General features: G+C 43.3%; 1 protein-coding gene across 1 annotated transcript in view; it reads right to left on the reverse strand.

Moving 5' to 3' along the window:
- LOC115459592 (coiled-coil domain-containing protein 186-like) overlaps window positions 1–17,903 on the reverse strand; it is a 193,876-nt gene extending 175,973 nt beyond the window's left edge. Inside the window, exon 1 of the mRNA XM_030189400.1 lies at window positions 17,651–17,903. The gene's annotated coding sequence lies outside the window, so the exon portion shown is untranslated. The remainder of the gene's footprint in view (window positions 1–17,650) is intronic.
- Between the last annotated feature and the right edge of the window lie 979 nt (window positions 17,904–18,882).

Below are 18,882 nucleotides of genomic sequence, written 5' to 3' on the forward strand. Positions count from 1 at the left end.
TCTATGCTTCTATGAGATGATACTCAGATCATAAGATGTTATGAAAGCTGATATGTTAATAATAGGAGAGAAAGAGAAAAACAAGTGTTGACGAAAACGGAAGTTTCACAATCATTTGCAATAGCTAAAATAGATATTTTGGTATCAAGAAAAAAACAAGATGTTTACGAGAACGGAAATGTTTTGAAATAGCTAGAACCGGAAAAGAGATAGTACAGATGGTACAGATGTACACCTGCCGGAAAGAGTTGGGCAAGAATAAAAAAAAAACAGGGTCTTGCCATTAATTTGTATAGAGGTCTTCGCCTATAAAAGGAGATGAGATTTAGACAGAAAGTGGGCAGTTTCCTCCAACACTTGACCGACAGCAGAGCTCTGTCCAGTTGAATTCAGGATGTTTGATGATTGTACTGTCCTGAAGACCTTATATTGGTGAGAATAAATACTTTATCTCTGGAAACTATCTTTGTCTTCATTTCTATATTTCTATCTACCTTCTATTTATCACCTGATCTACTAAGTAATCCACACACCAATAATACTGATTCCCTGAACTAATTTGGGTTGATCTTCAATATAATATATGTGGGAAAATAAAAGGTTAAAGATTTACTTTGATCCTAATGGACAGAAAGCTGTGGTCATGGGAATAACCTTTGAACTCCGCCTTCTGATGCCTCCCCAGAACAGACCCCCATGGGACTGGGTAACCCTTGAGGTCAGGGAAACAATTCAAACCCTTTTGGATGAACTAACGCTCTTTAACCTTCCGTGTAGAGGGGACAAAAAGGGGTCTAAAATGGGGGGCATTTAAACAGTGTGTGTGTGAGGGTGCGGTGTGTGTGCAGGTTGTTGACGGCTGCAGGGGAATGCTGGAACATTTATGGGCTGCAGGAATCAGCGCCGTCTTTTTCCGGGTGGTCGGGGAATCCCCGAGGTGGGAGACAGCTTGCCGGAGGCTGGGGATGGTTGGGCACGTCCTTGGCCGCTTCGGCAAAAGGGGAAGAAGAAGGGGGTGGGGAGTTACCTGCAGCCGCCTGAGAAACCATGTATTCTTTGTTTGTTTTGTATTATTAGTTTGCATTTCTGTTGAAGAAAGAGTGGATGCCTTTCGAATGATGGAGGTGGTGCGTCGGTGTGCGGTTGTTTCGTTAGTTTGGCAGCCAGTCTCCAGCGATTCCTAGGCAGGGAAGGAGTACTCCTCCCCCTTCCTTGGTCGCTGTTTGCTGCTGGCTGGGTCGCGGGTAATCCTTCCAGCTGGGCCGCAGCTTGTCCTGTTCGCCCACGTCCCAGATGGTGACGGGCATGTTGTTTTCCGGCTCCTCTGACTCCATGTCAAGCGATCCCAAATATAGTCTGTGCTATAGGCCCTCTGGCACTCTTCAGTACTGGCATTAGGCATTTAAAAATTTCTCCCTCTCCCCCCCCCCCCCCCCCCCCGGTCTATTTTTGCACATACCCACAGCAGGAATATTCTTCTCTCGTTCCAGCGGTGGTTCTGTGCTCTCCGTGCTGCCCAGATAATGAGCCATTCTGCTGGGGAATGCTCCTCCCTTATTGTCACGTAGTTTCCTCTGATTGGTCCGTCTTACGTTGCCTAGTGTTGCCTGGGAATGGTGTTGTGATGGTCCTTTGTGTTTCAGAATGTTGAGTGTGTTTTTTCTGATTGGTCCGTCATGCGAGGGCGGGGCAGAGAGACATGGTCAGTGTTGTGGCTTCACCACCATGAATCCATGAACCCTTCAGTGAGTGACTGAGTGACTTCAGAACGTTGTCTTCAGAACGTTGAGGGTGAGTTTTATTATAGTAGATGCTTAGTTTAGCTAATAATGATGTTTATATGTAATTTCTCATTAAAGAGAAACTGTGATTTATTCTTGACTGCACATTTTTTGATCTAAGAGACCAAGCTGTCTCATTTATCTTTGGTGTGTATTATATAATTACTCTTTAGTAATAAAATCTGTTTTCATTTTTTTTCTGAAAGCCTTTTTTGTATTGTATTTATTAATAATGTCAATACAAAAACATAGCTTATCAGCAGTCTTAAATCTTGCAGGTGCACACTTATCTTCTCAAAGTTATTCTCTTCTCAACTGAGCTTCATCAGGAGAAACATTCAGTGTCAGCCATATAGCACACGAGCAGAGATGGTAGTTATTCGCACACTGAAGCGCGAACAGCTGCGTTGGGAAGAGAATAACTGAGCATATGCATAAAAAGATAAACGTTTTCTTATTTTGAAAATGTCTATATCCCCCACTTGAATTTTTGACTTTTTTTTAGCAAAACGTCCAAAGTTGGACTTAAACATCATATTGAAAATTCCCCTCTATGTGCATTCTTTTACGACAGTAATTTAGCAAAATCCAAATTTTCATAGATTTATTTATTAGGATTTATTTGCCCCCTTTTTGACGGAATTCACTCAAGGAGGTATACAGCAAGAATAAGAAATATTTATTTTTTGTTACATTTGTACCCCGCGCTTTCCCACTCATGGCAGGCTCAATGCGGCTTACATTGGGCAATGGAGGGTTAAGTGACTTGCCCAGAGTCACAAGGAGCTGCCTGTGCCTGCAGTGGGAATCAAACTCAGTTCCCCAGATCACCAATGTGGCCGTGCAGGCTTCTGCTTCTGTGAGTCTGACGTCCTGCACATACAGAAACAGAAGCCTGCGCAGCCTTCTACATGGAATGTTGCTAGTGGAATAGCAACATTCCATGTAGAATCTCCAATAGTAGCAACAGAATCTCCAATAGTAGCAACGTTCCATGTAGAATATCCAATAGTATCTATTTTATTTTTGTTACATTTGTACCCTGCGCTTTCCCACTCATGGCAGGCTCAATGCGGCTTACATGGGGCAATGGAGGGTTAAGTGACTTGCCCAGAGTCACAAGGAGCTGCCTGTGCCTGAAGTGGGAATTGAACTCAGCTCCTCAGGACCAAAGTCCACCACCCTAACTACTAGGCCACTCCTCCAAGTAATAGACAATTACAGCAGTAAAAATATTCAAACAACAATACAAAGTACGGCATAGTACACTACATTACAATGTCAACACAATACACAATAAAACATTTTAACAGACAGAATAGGGTGTAAGCAAAGATGGAACATATAGAGTAACAGGATTAAGAAAATAAGGGATTAGTTTAAAGAAAGTTGCAAATGAAGTCAGAAAGGTGCTTAAACATTATGTTAACAAAGCAGTGGATAAACATGTACTGCTATAGTATGTGCAGCCAGCGTCATTTGTCCTCTGAAACAAAACAAAAGTGTAAATTTATTATTTATTTAAATTTTACTCACACCTTTTTCAGTAGTAGCTCAAGGTGAGTTACATTCAGGTACTCTGGATATTTCTCTGTCCCAGGAGGGCTCACAATCTAAATTTGTACCTGAGGCAATGGAGGGTTAAGTGACTTGCCCAAGATCACAAGGAACAGCAGTGGGATTTGAAGCAGCCACCTCTGGATTGCAAGACCAGTGCTCTAACCACTAGGCCACTCCTCTACTATAACAACATTCCATGTAGAATCTCCAATAGTAGTAGGGTTACCATATGGCTCCAGAAAAAGGAGGACGGATTGAGCCAGCAGGGTTTTACTTCCATTGCTTGTTACCATATGGCTCCAGAAAAAGGAGGACGGATTGAGCCAGCCGGGTTTTACTTCCATTGCTTTCAAGCAATGGAAGTAAAACCCAGCTGGCTCAATCTGTCCTCCTTTTTCTGGAGCCATATGGTAACCCTAAATAGTAGCAACGTTCCATGTGGAATCTCAAATATTTATTTAGACTTTGCTCACCCCTTTTTCAGTAGTACCACAAGGTGAGTTACATTCAGGCACTCTGGATATTTCTCTGTTCCAGGAGGGCTCACAATCTAAGTTTGTACCTGAGGCAATGGAGGGTTAAGTGACTTGCCCAAGATCACAAGGAGCAGCAGTGGGATTTGAACCGGCCACCTCTAGATTGCAAGACTGGTGCTCTAACCGCTAGGCCACTCCTCCACTAGCAACATTCCACGTAGAAGCCTGCCCTTGCAGATGAGCAATGCGGCTGCGCAGGCTTCTGTTTATGTGAGTTTGACCTCCTGCATGTACGTACAGGACGTCAGACTCACAGAAATAGAAGCCCGCACAGCCGCGTTGCTGATCTGCAAGGGCAGGCTTCTACGTGGAATGTTGCTAGTGGAATAGCAACATTAACATTCCACCTAGAATTTCCAATAGTAGCAACAGAATCTAAAACTAGTATTTATTTATTTGGATTTTGCTCACACATTTTCAGTAGTAGCTCAAGGTGAGTTACATTCAGGTACTCTGGATATTTCTCTGTCCCTGGAGGGCTCACAATCTAAGTTTGTACCTGAGGCAGTGGAGGGTTAAGTGAGTTGCCCAAGATCACAAAGAGCAGCAGTGGGATTTGAACCGGCCACCTCTGGATTGCAAGACCAGTGCTCTAACCACTAGGCCACTCCTCCCTTAGATACAATGGATTTGTATCTGAAATATTCATGCTCTCTGGAATGAATGCTCCTACAAGACAAAGAATAACCAATAGCAAAAAAAAAAAAAAAAGACAGTTACACAGCTCCCAAGGCAGTTTTGTCTACTTCTACTGGGAGTTTCTTTTTCAATAGCTGCTGTGCAGTGTGAAAGAGAGGGTTGGGGACTGCACAGTTCCAAGAACTATATTGTTTTTGAAGAGATATTGCTCTGCTGTAGGGAAATACGTCATTAACCTGATACTAAACCACCAACATGACCTTCACATACTGACAAATGTTTCATTCGTTCAAGAAGCTCTTTCAAAGCAAAGTACTGGATTTTAGGTTTATTGAACAAATCTCTAAAACTGAAATCTAAATGTGCTACCCTTTGAATATACAGGATTGATTCTTGTGAAAACTAACCTGGAATTACTATATAAAAAGCTACTCTCCATTACTTTAATGCCCCTCTAAAGGAACTGACCTGCGTTTATTGAACTCAGTTTACAGAAAGGTTTCTTTCACACCCATTGTTATCTGATGATCTCAAGGTGATCAAAGGGGTAGAAAAAGCAATGGTAAAAGCCAGAAGGATGCTGGGGAGCACAGGGAGAGGAATGGCCAGCAAGAAAAAAAGAGGTGATAGTGCCCTTGTATAAGTCTCTGGCAAGGCCCCATTTAGAATACTATATTCTAAATCCTAGCAGCCTGGGCCAACGCCTTCAAGATGAAAATGCATAAAGAAAAAAACTCAATGTTTAATCCTTTCATCACAACATGCTACTCAGCTCCCAACCACCGTCCCAATATCTGACAATCTAAAAATCCTAGGAGTAACACTAGACAAACACCTATCTTTAGAATCTCATGCAAAAACCATGACGAAGAAGATGTTCAACATGATGTGGATACTGAAAAGAGTGAAACCATTCCTCCCACAGAAAACTTTCCACAATCTAGTACAATCCACAGTGCTCACCCATGCCGACTACTGCAACAGCATCTTCATAGGATGCAAAGCCCAAATCATGAAAAAGCTCCAAACCGCCCAAAACACAGTAGCTAGACTCACCTTTGGCAAATCACAATTCGAAAGCACACCACCACTACAGAAAAAACTTCATTGGCGCCCCATCAAAGAATGCATAAACTTCAAAGCCCACACAATGATCCACAAGATCCTCAATGGCGAATCTCCAAGCTACATGTCCGACCTGATCGATCTTCCAGCCAGGAACTGGACCAAATCTTCTCGAACATATCTCAATCTTCAACTCCCTAACTGCAAAGGCCTTAAATACAAAACCTACTACGCATCCAACTTCTCTGTCATAGGCAGCCAACTCTGGAACGCCATACCTCGACACATCCGAAAAACCACTAACACCTACCCTTCCGAAAACTGCTGAAGACTTACCTCTTCAAACAAGCCTATCCAAATGACCCGTCCTAACTCTCAAACCTAACTCCACACCACTAGTATCATCCATACTCCAATCCTTTCCCCACATCTATTACTAATGTCCTACTCTATATAATTATGTCATCTTTGTGATACTTTGTTCCATACTTTGCATTATCTCTGCGATACTCTGTACCATACTTTGTAAGCCGCACTGAACCTGCTATCGAGCGGGAAAGAGCGGGGTATAAATGCCACAAATAAATAAATAAATAAAGATGCAATTCTGGAGTCCGCAGCTACGAGAATATATAAGCAGATGGAGTCAGTCCAGAGGGCAGATACAAAATTGGTCAGTGGTGTCTGTCAAAGCATATGAGGACAGACTTATAGACCTCAATATGTAGACTCTGGAAGAAAGGTGGGAGAGAGAGGATATGATAGAGACATTTTAAAAAGTATGAGAGGGCATAAGATGAAGTTAAGACGTTATAGGCTCAGGAGTAATCTAAGGAAATACTTTTTAACGGAAAGGGTGGTGGTCGCATGGAATAGCGTGGAGGTGGTGAAGACAAGGACTGTGTCTAAATTTAAGAAAGCATGGGACAGGCACATGGAAACTCTTAGGGAAAGAGACAGCAAATGCTGAGGATGGGCAGAATGGATCGTTTGGATTGTACCTGTTGTCATGTTCCTATATGTACCATTCGCATTAATTACATGCCAGTACTTCAAGGGATTCAAATTTCACTTTAATGCATCCATCTCATTCTCTAGTTTTACAGCCTAAGCCAGCACAAAATCATATTATAATCAAACCCATTTGATGGTGGTGAACTAATATTGCATGTTTGCGCGGATTTGAACAGAAACAAAGCTTTTTACCACAACATTATCTAATTCCAAGCTTCCTAAAATGGTACTGCTAATTTCTAAAGCACTATTAGACGTATGCAGCACTATACAAATACCCATTATTTATTTAGGTCTAGCTCATACTTTTTTCAGAAGTAACTCAAGGTCAACATGAGTTACACTCAGGTACACTAGGTACATTAGAGACAGCCCCTGCCTGCTCAGTCCAGCTTACAGTCTAATCAAAAGAACAGATAAAGCCTATAAGACTATTTATTATAAAGAAACAACCCAAAAAGGTGCATTTTTAGACTGCAGATGCCCAGGGGAGCATGACACACAGTGTAGCAAGGAGGAAAGCACGGAATAAGGAGTAGACAGAGAAGAAAGGAACAGATAAGAGACTTGTCAGATGACACAGTGCATGAATAAAGATGATAGGTAGTGAGGAAAGGAAGAGTTAATGGATCTATAGGTGTATAAGTGAAGCTTGAACTCTCTCTGTAGAAGCTAAAAGGGAACAATGAAATTACTTGAGGAGACAGGTTACATGATCATAGTGATATTAAAGGAAAATAAAGTATGAGACTGAGGGGCAGATGCACTAACCCCACGTAAAGAGCCCTTCCCTTACCGATTCCATAGCGAATCGGTAGGGAACGGCAATGCATCAAGGAAAGGGAATGCAAATGAGCTGCTCATTGCAGTTCACTTGAATTCTCTAATCCCCCGTAAAATAGTCGGAGAATCAGCCGGTAGAGCATGGGCAGAGCAGCCAAGCGATTGCATATTTTTGCCTGTTTTTTGCCTTTACCTTGCACTTTAATAGGCAACTAGCATTATCAGTATAAGATATTTAAAGATTAAAAAAATGTGTGTGCAAATTAAGAATACAGAGATTGGTTATGGCCATACAATTTATTGCAATTCCGGAAGGTTTTTTTGGTGGCCAATGATGAAGAGTTGATCTTATTGATCTGTTTAGCTCTAGAGGATTGATTATGTCCTGGAGCTCTTTGAGGCCTTTTTCCTTCCTAGTCTAAAGCAATGTTGTGATGACTGCTACTTACATGTTTAGCATATTTTTTTTGTTTGTTACATTTGTACCCCACGCTTTCCCACTCATTCAATGCGGCTTACATGGGGCAATGGAGGGTTAAGTGATTTGCCCAGAGTCACAAGGAGCTGCCTGTGCCTGAAGTGGGAATCAAACTCAGTTCCTCAGTTCCCCAGGACCAAAGTCCACCACTCTAACCACTAGGCCACTCCTCCACTGTCGCTAGGCCACTCCTCCACTGTTGCTACTATTTGAGATTCTAAATGGAATGTTGCTATTCCACTAGCAACATTCCATGTAGAAGGCTGCGCAGGCTTCTGTACGTGCAGGACGTCAGACTCACAGAAGCAGAAGCCTGCGCAGCCTTCTACATGGAATGTTGCTAGTGGAATAGCAACATTCCATGTAGAATCTCCAGTAGTAGCAACAGTCCATGTAGAATCTCCAATAGTATCTATTTTATTTTTGTTACATTTGTACCCTGCGCTTTCCCACGCAAGGCAGGCTCAATGCGGCTTACATGGGGCAATGGAGGGTTAACTGACTTGCCCAGAGTCACAAGGAGCTGCCTGTGCCTGAAGTGGGAATGGAACTCAGTTCCTCAGTTCCCCAGGACCAAAGTCCACCACCCTAACCACTAGGCCACTCCTCCACTGTTGCTACTATTTGAGATTCTACATGGAATGTTGCTATTCCACTAGCAACATTCCATGTAGAAGTCGGCCCTTGCAGATCATCAATGTGGCCGCGCAGGCTTCTGCTTCTGTGAGTCTGACGTCTCGACGACGTTACGTCACACGAGGGCGGGACAGGCAGAGAAGAAGAACGAAGGCCGACGTCGGCAGCTCAGCAGAGCTCAGTGCTGCGTTCCCAGACCCTCGCTGTTTCAATAGCGGAGCGAGGGCCCGGCCGGGTGGAAGGTGGATGGTGACGGCTCGGGGGGGGGGGGGGGGGCCCGAATTCGGAGAGGGAGGGGCAGCGGCGAACTCGGCAGCGGGGGCGGGCCTTTCAACCCCCCCTTCCTATAATAGCCCATTTTTACGGGCTCAAAGGCTAGTATTATTTATATTCTACTTAAAACTAAGCAAATTACAAAAGAAAACACACACATGCACATAAAAGGTCATGTTTGTTAAGAAAAAGTATTAAGCAAAAAAAGCAATGCCTTTACCCACTATACTAATATTTGTTTCATTTGCACATCTCTAAGACATTCAGCACTGCGCAGAAAATGGATCGAAGTTCCAAAAATCTTTAGAGAACTGAAATAAAGGGATAAAAGGAACTCCTTCCCTTCCAACTAGACAACTCTGGGCACAGGAAACTAAACCATAACTTATTGCTACTGCTGCAGCAATTTAAGTGAAGCAGATCCAGTTACATATCTGACATTAGCAAAATTGGGCCTGATTCAGCAAGTCTGAGGCTGGAATGGAGAATGTAAAGGACAGGAAATATTTCTTTGATATTTAACCTTTTCCTATCGAAAGGCACAAAGCAGATTATATAAAAATGCTGTGGGGGAAGGATCCAAGATGGCGGAATAGCGTTTAATCGCACCAGACTTGCCCAGTTACCTGATTGAAGCGCTGTTGGGAGAGGCTCCGGACCCCCGCAGACAATGGGGAAAAGGAGGGGGAAGGTGCGGGAGAATCCCTCAACCTCCACCGGGACCCAACCACCACCAGACGACCTTGGATCAGTTCAGGTTAGCGGCCTCTTCTCCTGCCATTGGAGCTGGCGCCTCAGCACTGGCCAGCAGTGTCAACGGGGTTTCCTTGTGCCCCGTCCAACGTGCAGCTCCCCCCCTAGCCAGGAAGGGACAGCGCGGAGTCAAGTCTGGCAGCACAGGCTCCGAATGTAGGGGACCTGACTATGCAGGGAGGGAACCCGCCCACGCTGGGAGAAACGGCTAGGAGCACCAGGCTGGAAGAACAACTAGCAATACAAATATTGCCATCACAGATAGCGAGTACTCTGAAACAGTCTACTGATGCTCCCCTTCCTGTTTTCTCTTTGGGGACCATAGCAAAACTAGCCGTAGTGACAATGGAGTCACTCTGGGACCTGACATTTAACATTCAATCTTCTTTACAAGTATTGATAACTAAAACCACTAGTGAAATTAAGGTATTGTCTGAAGCAGCCATTATCCAGGCACAGGCGACTGCTCGACAATCCTCTGAATTGAAACTTTTAGATCAGAAAATTCAAAACTTAGAATCTGTGGGACAGGTCTCAATTAAAGAAAGAAACTTTACCTTTCGCCGTTTAGAATACTTAGAAAATCAATCTAGGAGGCTTAATTGGAGGCTGACGAATTTTCCTAGATCACCTTTAATTACACCTACAGAGATGGTTAAAAAATACTTGGTTGAAATACTAGGTATGGCTGGGGACTCTCTGCCTCCTATAACTCAGGCGCAGTATTTACAGATTAACGTAAAATCTTTGCCTGGAACATCTGAAACCCAAGTAGGAGATGCTATGAACCTCACATCTTTTTTGGAAACCTCATTAGAGGTAATTACTCAGAGAAATACTGTAGTGGTTTCCTTTGCCCTGGAGATGGATCGAGATGCAGTACTGAGACTTTCCTTTCATCATTTGGATTCTCTATTCTTGGGGTCTAAAATAAGAATTTATCCAGATTTATCTAGAGAAACACAGAAAAGGCGTAAAGCCTTTTTAGTTTTGCGCCCAAGGACTTTGGCATTAGGTGCAAATTTTGTACTTAAATTTCCTTATATATGCTGTATATTTCAGTCTAAACAATTTCAATTCTTTGACCCCAAGCAGTTAGAAGATTTTTTGCTGTCTAAAGAAGAGGTTAATGTTATGGTCTAGGCACAGATGTACACTGTAAGACAGCTTGGAGTAGGCTACCTGGGTAGCATTAATTTACTAATTACTTCCTAAATACAATGTTAAGTATTATTTTTCCTTTCTTGGATCTAATTTACCTAATATATAGTGGACGAAAGTGTTGAATATATTTCAGTTATGGATAACTTTGAACATTTCATTATGTGGCATTTCCAATTTCTTGTATTATTGCTCTGAGTTGTATAATATATATAATTTAATTTTAAAAAATAATGAAAAAAATGCTATGGGGAGGACTGAGGTTATATTTCGGACTGTTTTGCTCTGCCTACTGATATCTTGTGGAGGGTCATAAGAGCCCAGGCTCTCCACATTCCCTTGGATTGCTACTCTACTACTACTACTTATCATTTCTATAGCGCTACTAGACGTACGCAGCGCTGTACACTTGAATATGAACAGACAGTACCTGCTCGACAGAGCTTACAATCTAATCAAGACAGACAAACAGGACAAATAAGGTATAAGGACAAAGAGTAGCAAGATTCCGGAATCCGAAAGAGTAGCAAGATTCCGGATTCCCAAAGACTACTACTACTACTTATCATTTCTATAGCGCTACTAGACGTACGCAGCGCTGTACACTTGAACATGAAGAGACTAGTATCAAGGTTTGTTTCTGTTTCCCGTATCCTGTTGAAAACTTAATAAAAATATTGAAACATAAGAATGCTACGAGTGAACACAAGAGGAAAGTACACTACAGGGTTCATTTTCAAAGCACTTAGACTTACAAAGTTCTATAGGTTACTATGGAAGTTTGCAAGTCTAAGTGCTTTGAAAATATGCCTCCAAGCCTACAAAGAGATGAGTAAATAGCTAACAACAAAAAGCTAATGGTATTAAATGCAATGCCATTAAGAGGAGACGGGCAAATTATAAGAGCTCTTAATTAGAAGAATTAGGGTGCAGGCAGGGCAATTGAACGAGAAGAAAGCCTGATCAGACACTGGATGGGATACTAACTACTGGCAAATTAGAAAATAATGTAAAAACAATGAAGTATTTGGAGGCTGCCCAGATGCAAAATGCATTATTGTAGTCTGCTATGGAATTCTGCACACTGCATTTTAAATTACAGTATAAACTTTGTCTGAAATATAATCAGTACCTTTGAGTAACAGTTAAAAACATAAAAGAAAAAGGTATGTTTTATACTTTGTTAACAATTCTATCATTCCTCCAGAGGTTCCATCCTCTCTCTCTCCCCACAGGCTTTCCTGAATTCACTTACTGTTTATAACCCGCACTGGAAAGCTGTTCCGTGTATCCACTCCATTTCCTTATTTATTTATAGCATTTATATCCCACAATATTCCCACCCATGGGCAGTCTGCTACTTATGCTACTGGCAGTCTGCCCTCCTGTCTTTAAGACTTTCTTTCTTGTTTGTGGTAGATCAGTAGTCCCTTGCGGTATCCCCCTTCCTCCCTTGGGTATGCACACTTAGGCCTCAAAGTCTCATTTTGCAGGACTTATTAAAGAGAACGGAACAGATAAGCACCACAGATGACCATCTGTTTACCCAAGCTTTTTTTTTTTTTTTATATAGTCCTCACTACTGCCTTGTCATACTTTTTTGCTACCTTAAGATTGTTGGATAGGGTCACCCCAATCTCTCCCTCCTGGTTCATAAACATTAATTCTTCACTTTCCCTCATCATGTATATACTGCTGCTTTAGATTTCTGTGCTCCAAATGCACGACCTGCCCATTTTCTATTGTACTTCCATTTTGGCCACTCCTTGAGCTTTAATTAGATCATTCCTAATTTTATTTTTCATCTCAAGTTTCCAACCTGTTGCAGACCTTTGTTTTATCCACAAGAGACAAACTTCAACACACCCAACATTTTGAAACTTCCTGCTAAAAGTGTACAGTCTCTATTTAGTAACATAGTAAATGACAGCAGATAAAGACCTGTACAGTCCATCCTGTCTGCCCAAGAAGATACTTTATATGTATGCCCAAGTTTGATTTGTCCTTGCCATTCTCAGGGCACAGATCATAATGTCGAAGCCCCTTAAAATTTACACTCCAGCCTATCCCCATCTATTGAGTCACGATCAGGGCATAAACCGTAGAACTCTGCCCAGCTCCCGTTTTGTTTCCCCAATTACCGGCGTCACCACCCAAACTCCGCTAAGATTCTACGGAACCATTCCTTCTAAACAGGATTCCTTTGTGTTTATCCCACGCATGTTTGAATTCCATTACCGTTTTCATCTCCACCACCACCCTCTCCATGAAAAAATACTTCCTGACACTAGTCCTGAGTCTGCCCCCCTTCAACCTCAATTCATGTCCTCTAGTTCTACTGCCTTCCCATCTCCGAAAAAGGTTCATTTGCAACTGTTTTGTGTAGAATTCCCCTAACATAAAGGCATGGATCATCCCTGCCCCAGGCCCGACACCCCCCCCCCCCCACACACACACACACAATTTCTCTCTCCTCTTGCTCAACACCCCTCCTCTCCCCCTGCAGCCTCATTCACAGGCCAATGCTCAGAATTCCTGCAGTAAAGCCAACAGCACAGAACCCATACCACCAGGTATTCAAATTATATGCATGCTGTAAAAGCAAAAGCTGGGGGGGGGGGGGGGGGTGAACATGCTTGGCGCATGCATAGAAGAGTTTTGCAGTAAGTTCAGCCCTTGTGCACATGCGCCAGGCAAGCCTGAAAGAGAAGCACACATTTAGCACCTGTTTTGTGCAGCTTTGAATATAAGCTTTTCAATTTTTAATTTATCTATTAACTTGGAAGGCTTACATTTGAGCACAGGAAACAGGCGCCAATCTGTTCTTTCGCTTTCAGGCTTCCTCGGACTCACGCACATTTCTTTCATTTGAGCCTCAAATCTCTTCTTCGTGCAAATCTCAGGTTTTTTTCTTTTACACCAGTTACAAACGGTCCATTCTGTATTTGATCATGACATTTCATTCTTTAATCTTTTCCCTCTTTTTGTCTCACTTAGATTACTGCAACATTATCTACTTAGGGACTTCTAACTCAATACTTAAGCGACTCCTGTCGTTACAGAACACAGCTATTCGTCTTTTATGTCGTCTCAGGAAATCTGATCATGTTTCACCTGCTTTGAAAGACCACCACTGGTTCCTGGTAAACTTTTGTATTCAATTCAAAGTGCTGTTTTTGGCCTTTAAAGCCGTTAGACGGGGCACTCCAATTTATCTTTCTTCACTAACAATACCACATTCCTCAGCTCGTATTCTTCGATCCATTAAAGATCATTGTATGGTCCTACCTGGGCCTCAATCTGCCCAACTTGAAACTACATGTCACAGTGCATTTTTTTCTTTGATGCCCCACATCTTTGGAATTCCGCAACATTAGCTATACACGGCAAATGCAATTTTAAAAGATTTAAAGCACTATTAAAAGCATGGTTATTCCAAAAGGCATATTCCATCGAGTGAGGCGGTTCTGTTGAGGACGAGTGCCTGGCAGATGGCAGGTATGTATGACAGTTGTCACTACGGCTTTTATCTGATTTTATTTGTGTGTATGAGTTCTTTTCTATCATATCTTATGCTTTTGAATTTGTTTAGCATAGAGATCAAACAAAATAAAACATGGAAAAGAAAATAAGATGATACCTTTTTTATTGGACATTTCTTGATTAGCTTTCGAAGGTTGCCCTTCTTCGTCAGATCGGAAATAAGCAAATGTAGTAGCTGATAGTATATATAAGTGAAACATTCAACCATCTCATTGACAGTCTAGCAGGGTGGGGGGTGGGTAGGAGGTATGCATGGGGACATCAAAGCATTTCATTGATAGTCTAACAGGATAGGTGTGGGTAGGTGAGAGGAGGGTGAATTTGTTTGTAAACCACTATAATCCGTTTGTCAGCTACAGCAGTATATTAAGTTTTGAATAAATAAATTTCTTAGTACCAGTGCTTACAAGTCTTGCAAAGGCTTTCTTCTACTTCCAAAAGAAATGAAAACCAGCAGATTTTAAAGAAAGAATAGTGAGAAATCCTCTCTTCAACCACCCTAACGCCTGCTCCGAGCTGGCGCAAAATGTCAGTAAAAGATGTCTATGTTGAACGTGGCAACAGAGCAGTAGCCAATGATCTTTTAAATATGATGTAATATGATCAATTTTTCAAAGATGACACAGGCGAATCTTGGAGGACAGGGAGGGTGAGAAGAAAAACCTGGGAGCTGTCCACCCTGGAGAAGGTACAGAGAGAACTTGAGGTTGAACCTGCTTGGGGTGGGGGAGGGGTGGAGATTGAGCTTAGGGAGGGGTTCAAACTAAGATGCCAACAAGCTGATGTTCAAAGTGTAACGCCAGCGCTAGAGGCAATTAGCACCAGACTAGTGCTGGCGTTAATAAGCACAGAATGCTCACTGGGCTGTAGCGCAGGAGACAATGTGCGCACCAAAGATTAGTGCAAATAGCAAGCAAATATAGTCAAATATATGTTAATGAGGTCATTTCCTATTCCCTCCCAATGCTGAGAGAACAGTGCACAAAACAAAGCTGCCTTTACCACTGAAAACCTAACACCAGCTCGGAGCAGGTGTTAGGGTGTTTGAAGAGAGGATTTCTCACTATTCTAAAACCTGCTCCGAGCCGGCTTAGGTTTTCAGTAGTAAAGGCGGCTTTGTTCTGTTTCTCCAAGTCCCGAATCTCTCAACCCCCCCCCCCCCCCCTCCATTCCTTTTTCCTGAATTCCAATGTGGCACTCAAGATCACCACCACGCCCACCCCCTTCCCTACACACACACTCTCTCTCTCTTTACCTTAGACCAAGCTAGACCCAAGGAGGTTTAATTGACAGGAAACAGCAGGAGGGTGCTTGGCCCATTATATGGCCTGAAGCCAGTAGGCGGAACCTGATGCCATACTGAGTTACCCAAAACAATAGTAAACGCTTATCAGAAATAAGGCCTGACTAAGCACGGCTCAGTGTGGACAAATAGTTTGCTTTGGTTTGAGGGTATCCAGATGGCAGCTACACCTTCGGCCTTGTCATGTGATGCCGTCTCCTGTCAATTAAACCTCTTTAGCCAGACCTCTTCTTATCTTCACTATACCCCACCTCCAACTCCTGCATGATATCACCTGCTACTGGACAGATTCCACTTGTAGTATCTTCCCCTACTCCTAGTTCCCCTGACACCACCACCACCCCGTAGCAGATTAAATAATGGCTTGAAGAAGTGCTGCTACAATAATATCAGAAGTCATGTAGGATCAACACAGCGTGGACAACCCCATAATCAACACCCCAGATTACACCCTCCCTATCTCAGACAGCCGAAAATCCTCAGCATTACAATGGACCGCTACCTAACACTAGAGAGCCAAGTGATATCCACGACAAAGAAAATGTTCCACTCAATGTGGAAGCTCAAACGTGTGAAGCAATTCTTCCCGAGGGAAACATTTTGCAACCTGGTACAATCAATGGTACTAAGCCATGTAGACTACTGCAATGGAATTTATGTGGGATGTAAAGAACAAACCTTAAAGAAACTTCAGACCGCTCAAAACACGGCAGCCAGGCTTATCTTTGGAAAAACCCGATTTGAGAGCGCAAAACCCCTCCGTGAAAAACTACACTGACTCCCGATCAAAGAATGCATTGCTTTCAAAATCTGCACTCTGGTTCACAAAATCATCTACGGCGAAGCCCCGGGATACAGGACAGACTTGATTGACCTAACAACTAGAAACACATCTGAATCAACACGAACGTACCTAAATCTGCACTACCCAAGTTGCAAAGGACTCAAATACAAATCAACCTACGTATCCAGTTTTTCCTACGTAAGCACACAACTGTGGAATGCATTACCAAAAGCCTTGAAAACTATGTATGATCACCTAAACTTCCGGAAAACACTAAAAACCAACATGAATGCCTGATCTCTGCAACACAACAAAACTAAAGTACATAAAGGACATAACACAACTTCTCCATTATATGATGCCCTAATGTGGCTGTGCCACACGAACTTTATCTTACCACATCACCACTTTGTATTTGTTCACACCGGAGTCTACAAATGCCTCTCTGGTACTATGTAAGCCACATTAAGCCTACAAATAGGTGGGAAAATGTGGGCTACAAATGTTACAAATAAATAAATAGTATCACACAACTTTAAAACAGATTCGTTTCATCTGATAGCCCTGAAGAAAGCCCTCTGTTTCACACTGGAATAGGATTGTGAAGTAAGACAAAGCCAACGAAGGTCAATGCAATCACATCCAACCTAAAGCCATAAAAACTGACCCAATATATAACTTGCAACGGCAGCTTGTGTCCAATGTAGTAATTTATTGGGATTTATTAACCACCTTTATGAAAAGATTCACTCAAGGCGGTGTACAGCAGGTACAGTTTTAACAAAAAACTAACAATTTTGTTAATAGCATAACAATAGTAAAATAACCAAGAACAAACATAAATACAATAAATGAGATGAACTGAAACCTAATAATAGAACTACCCTGAAACAGTATCAGAAATATCCACATTTAACAGCACTGGAATTCAAGTACCAGGGATATAACAAAATGTTAGCATAATACTAATGATACGCCTAATAAGCCTATAGAAATGATTTGCAGTAGTTGTAGTAATGAAAATACAGAATCAGATTTTGCATAGCATTTGCGATATAAAGGAACCTAGCGAGATTCATTCTTGGCAGAGACTTTTCAATGTAAACCTCAAAAGCTAAAAATAAAACTAGTAACGCTGCCTAATTAACACTCACCCACTACAAAAACAAAAATAAAGGCCGACAGCATAACTAATAGCTGTGACTGCAAAAGAGTAGAACACAAAGAGGCTTATTTTCAAAGCACTTAGCCTCCCAAAGTGCTTTGAAAATATGCCTCTAAGTCACACATGCAAACTGCATAACCTCAGGGTAAGCAGAATAACGCTTCCCATCGCCTTACTTGGTGGGGGTGTTGCCCCCTGCCGCACGGTGGGCCGGGGGGGTAGAGGCAGGGCTGATTCCGGGCAGCCCCGGTTTAATATTTGTAATAGAGGCTACGTGGCAAACGCCGACTACGGGCGGAAGAAGCCCTGTCAAAAGAGTCCCGGTGCCACCGTCAGCCTGCTCCCAATTGCCGTTCAGCTGTCGGGCGGCAGCTTCAGTCAGTGGCTCAGTCACCGCCAACCCGGAAGTGAGGCCGCGCAACAGCAGGAAGAAAAGAGACTGAACAGTCAGTGGCAGCAGCTGCGCTGAGTCTGACCGCCTGCAGGGGGCGGGAAATTGAGAGCAGGCGGCCACGAGCCACCCACCGCCGCGCGATTACGGAGAGGGAAGGGGGTGGGAGGCGAGGCAGCTCTCGCGCGCAGTGACGGCAGAAGAGGGAGAACCTGAAACCGAGTGACGACGACGTCGTCCCCGAGAATCTCCGAGGAATCATGAAAAAATGCAACACTGAAAGTGGCCCGGCCGGAAACAAACGCCGGAGGGCGGAGAGAAGAAAGGGAGGGAGGGTACGCCATGGAGTAAAAATATCTGTGCACTTATTTTAATCTTTAACGCTTCTCGTCATTTCCCAGGTAAAACAGCTGCTTAAAAGTTCCCTACCGCTACCTCCAACCCTTTTCTTTTATATTACACTAGTAAAAAAAAAAAAAAAAAAAAAAGGCCCGTTTCTGACACAAATGAAATGGGCGCTAGCAAGGATTTCCTCGGAGTGTGTGTGCCAGGTGGAAACATTTTTCCCCACCCAAACCAGCCCCAAACCCGCCCAAAGTCAACCCCGCCCCTGACACCCCCACCCCCGCGTCATCACCCCACCCCCGCTGTCATGAACCCCGCCCCACCGGCCCCACCCCCATCATCAGCCCCGCCCAGAACGTCACTAACCCCACCCAAAACGCCACTAGCCCCGCCCCCGTGGCCGAAAAAACCACTTAAAAAACCGCCAGAAAAAAAGACCCAAAACAAGCCCAAAAAACCGCAACCCACCGCAGGCAAAAATTTCCTGCGGCGGGTCGCGGAAAACCGCCCACCTGTCAACATTGGTTACCATTTTGTGTACTCTGAAAAAGAGGACACATGTCATGCCCCCTACCCCGCCCCCATCACACCCCTTTCAGGTCCTCATTCCGCCCCCTATTCCCCGCCCCCCCCGTCACATAGTCCCCTCCCCCCATCACATACTGCCTCGCG

The sequence above is a fragment of the Microcaecilia unicolor genome, unplaced genomic scaffold, assembly GCF_901765095.1.
Source record: "Microcaecilia unicolor unplaced genomic scaffold, aMicUni1.1, whole genome shotgun sequence".
Lineage (NCBI taxonomy): Eukaryota > Metazoa > Chordata > Amphibia > Gymnophiona > Siphonopidae > Microcaecilia > Microcaecilia unicolor.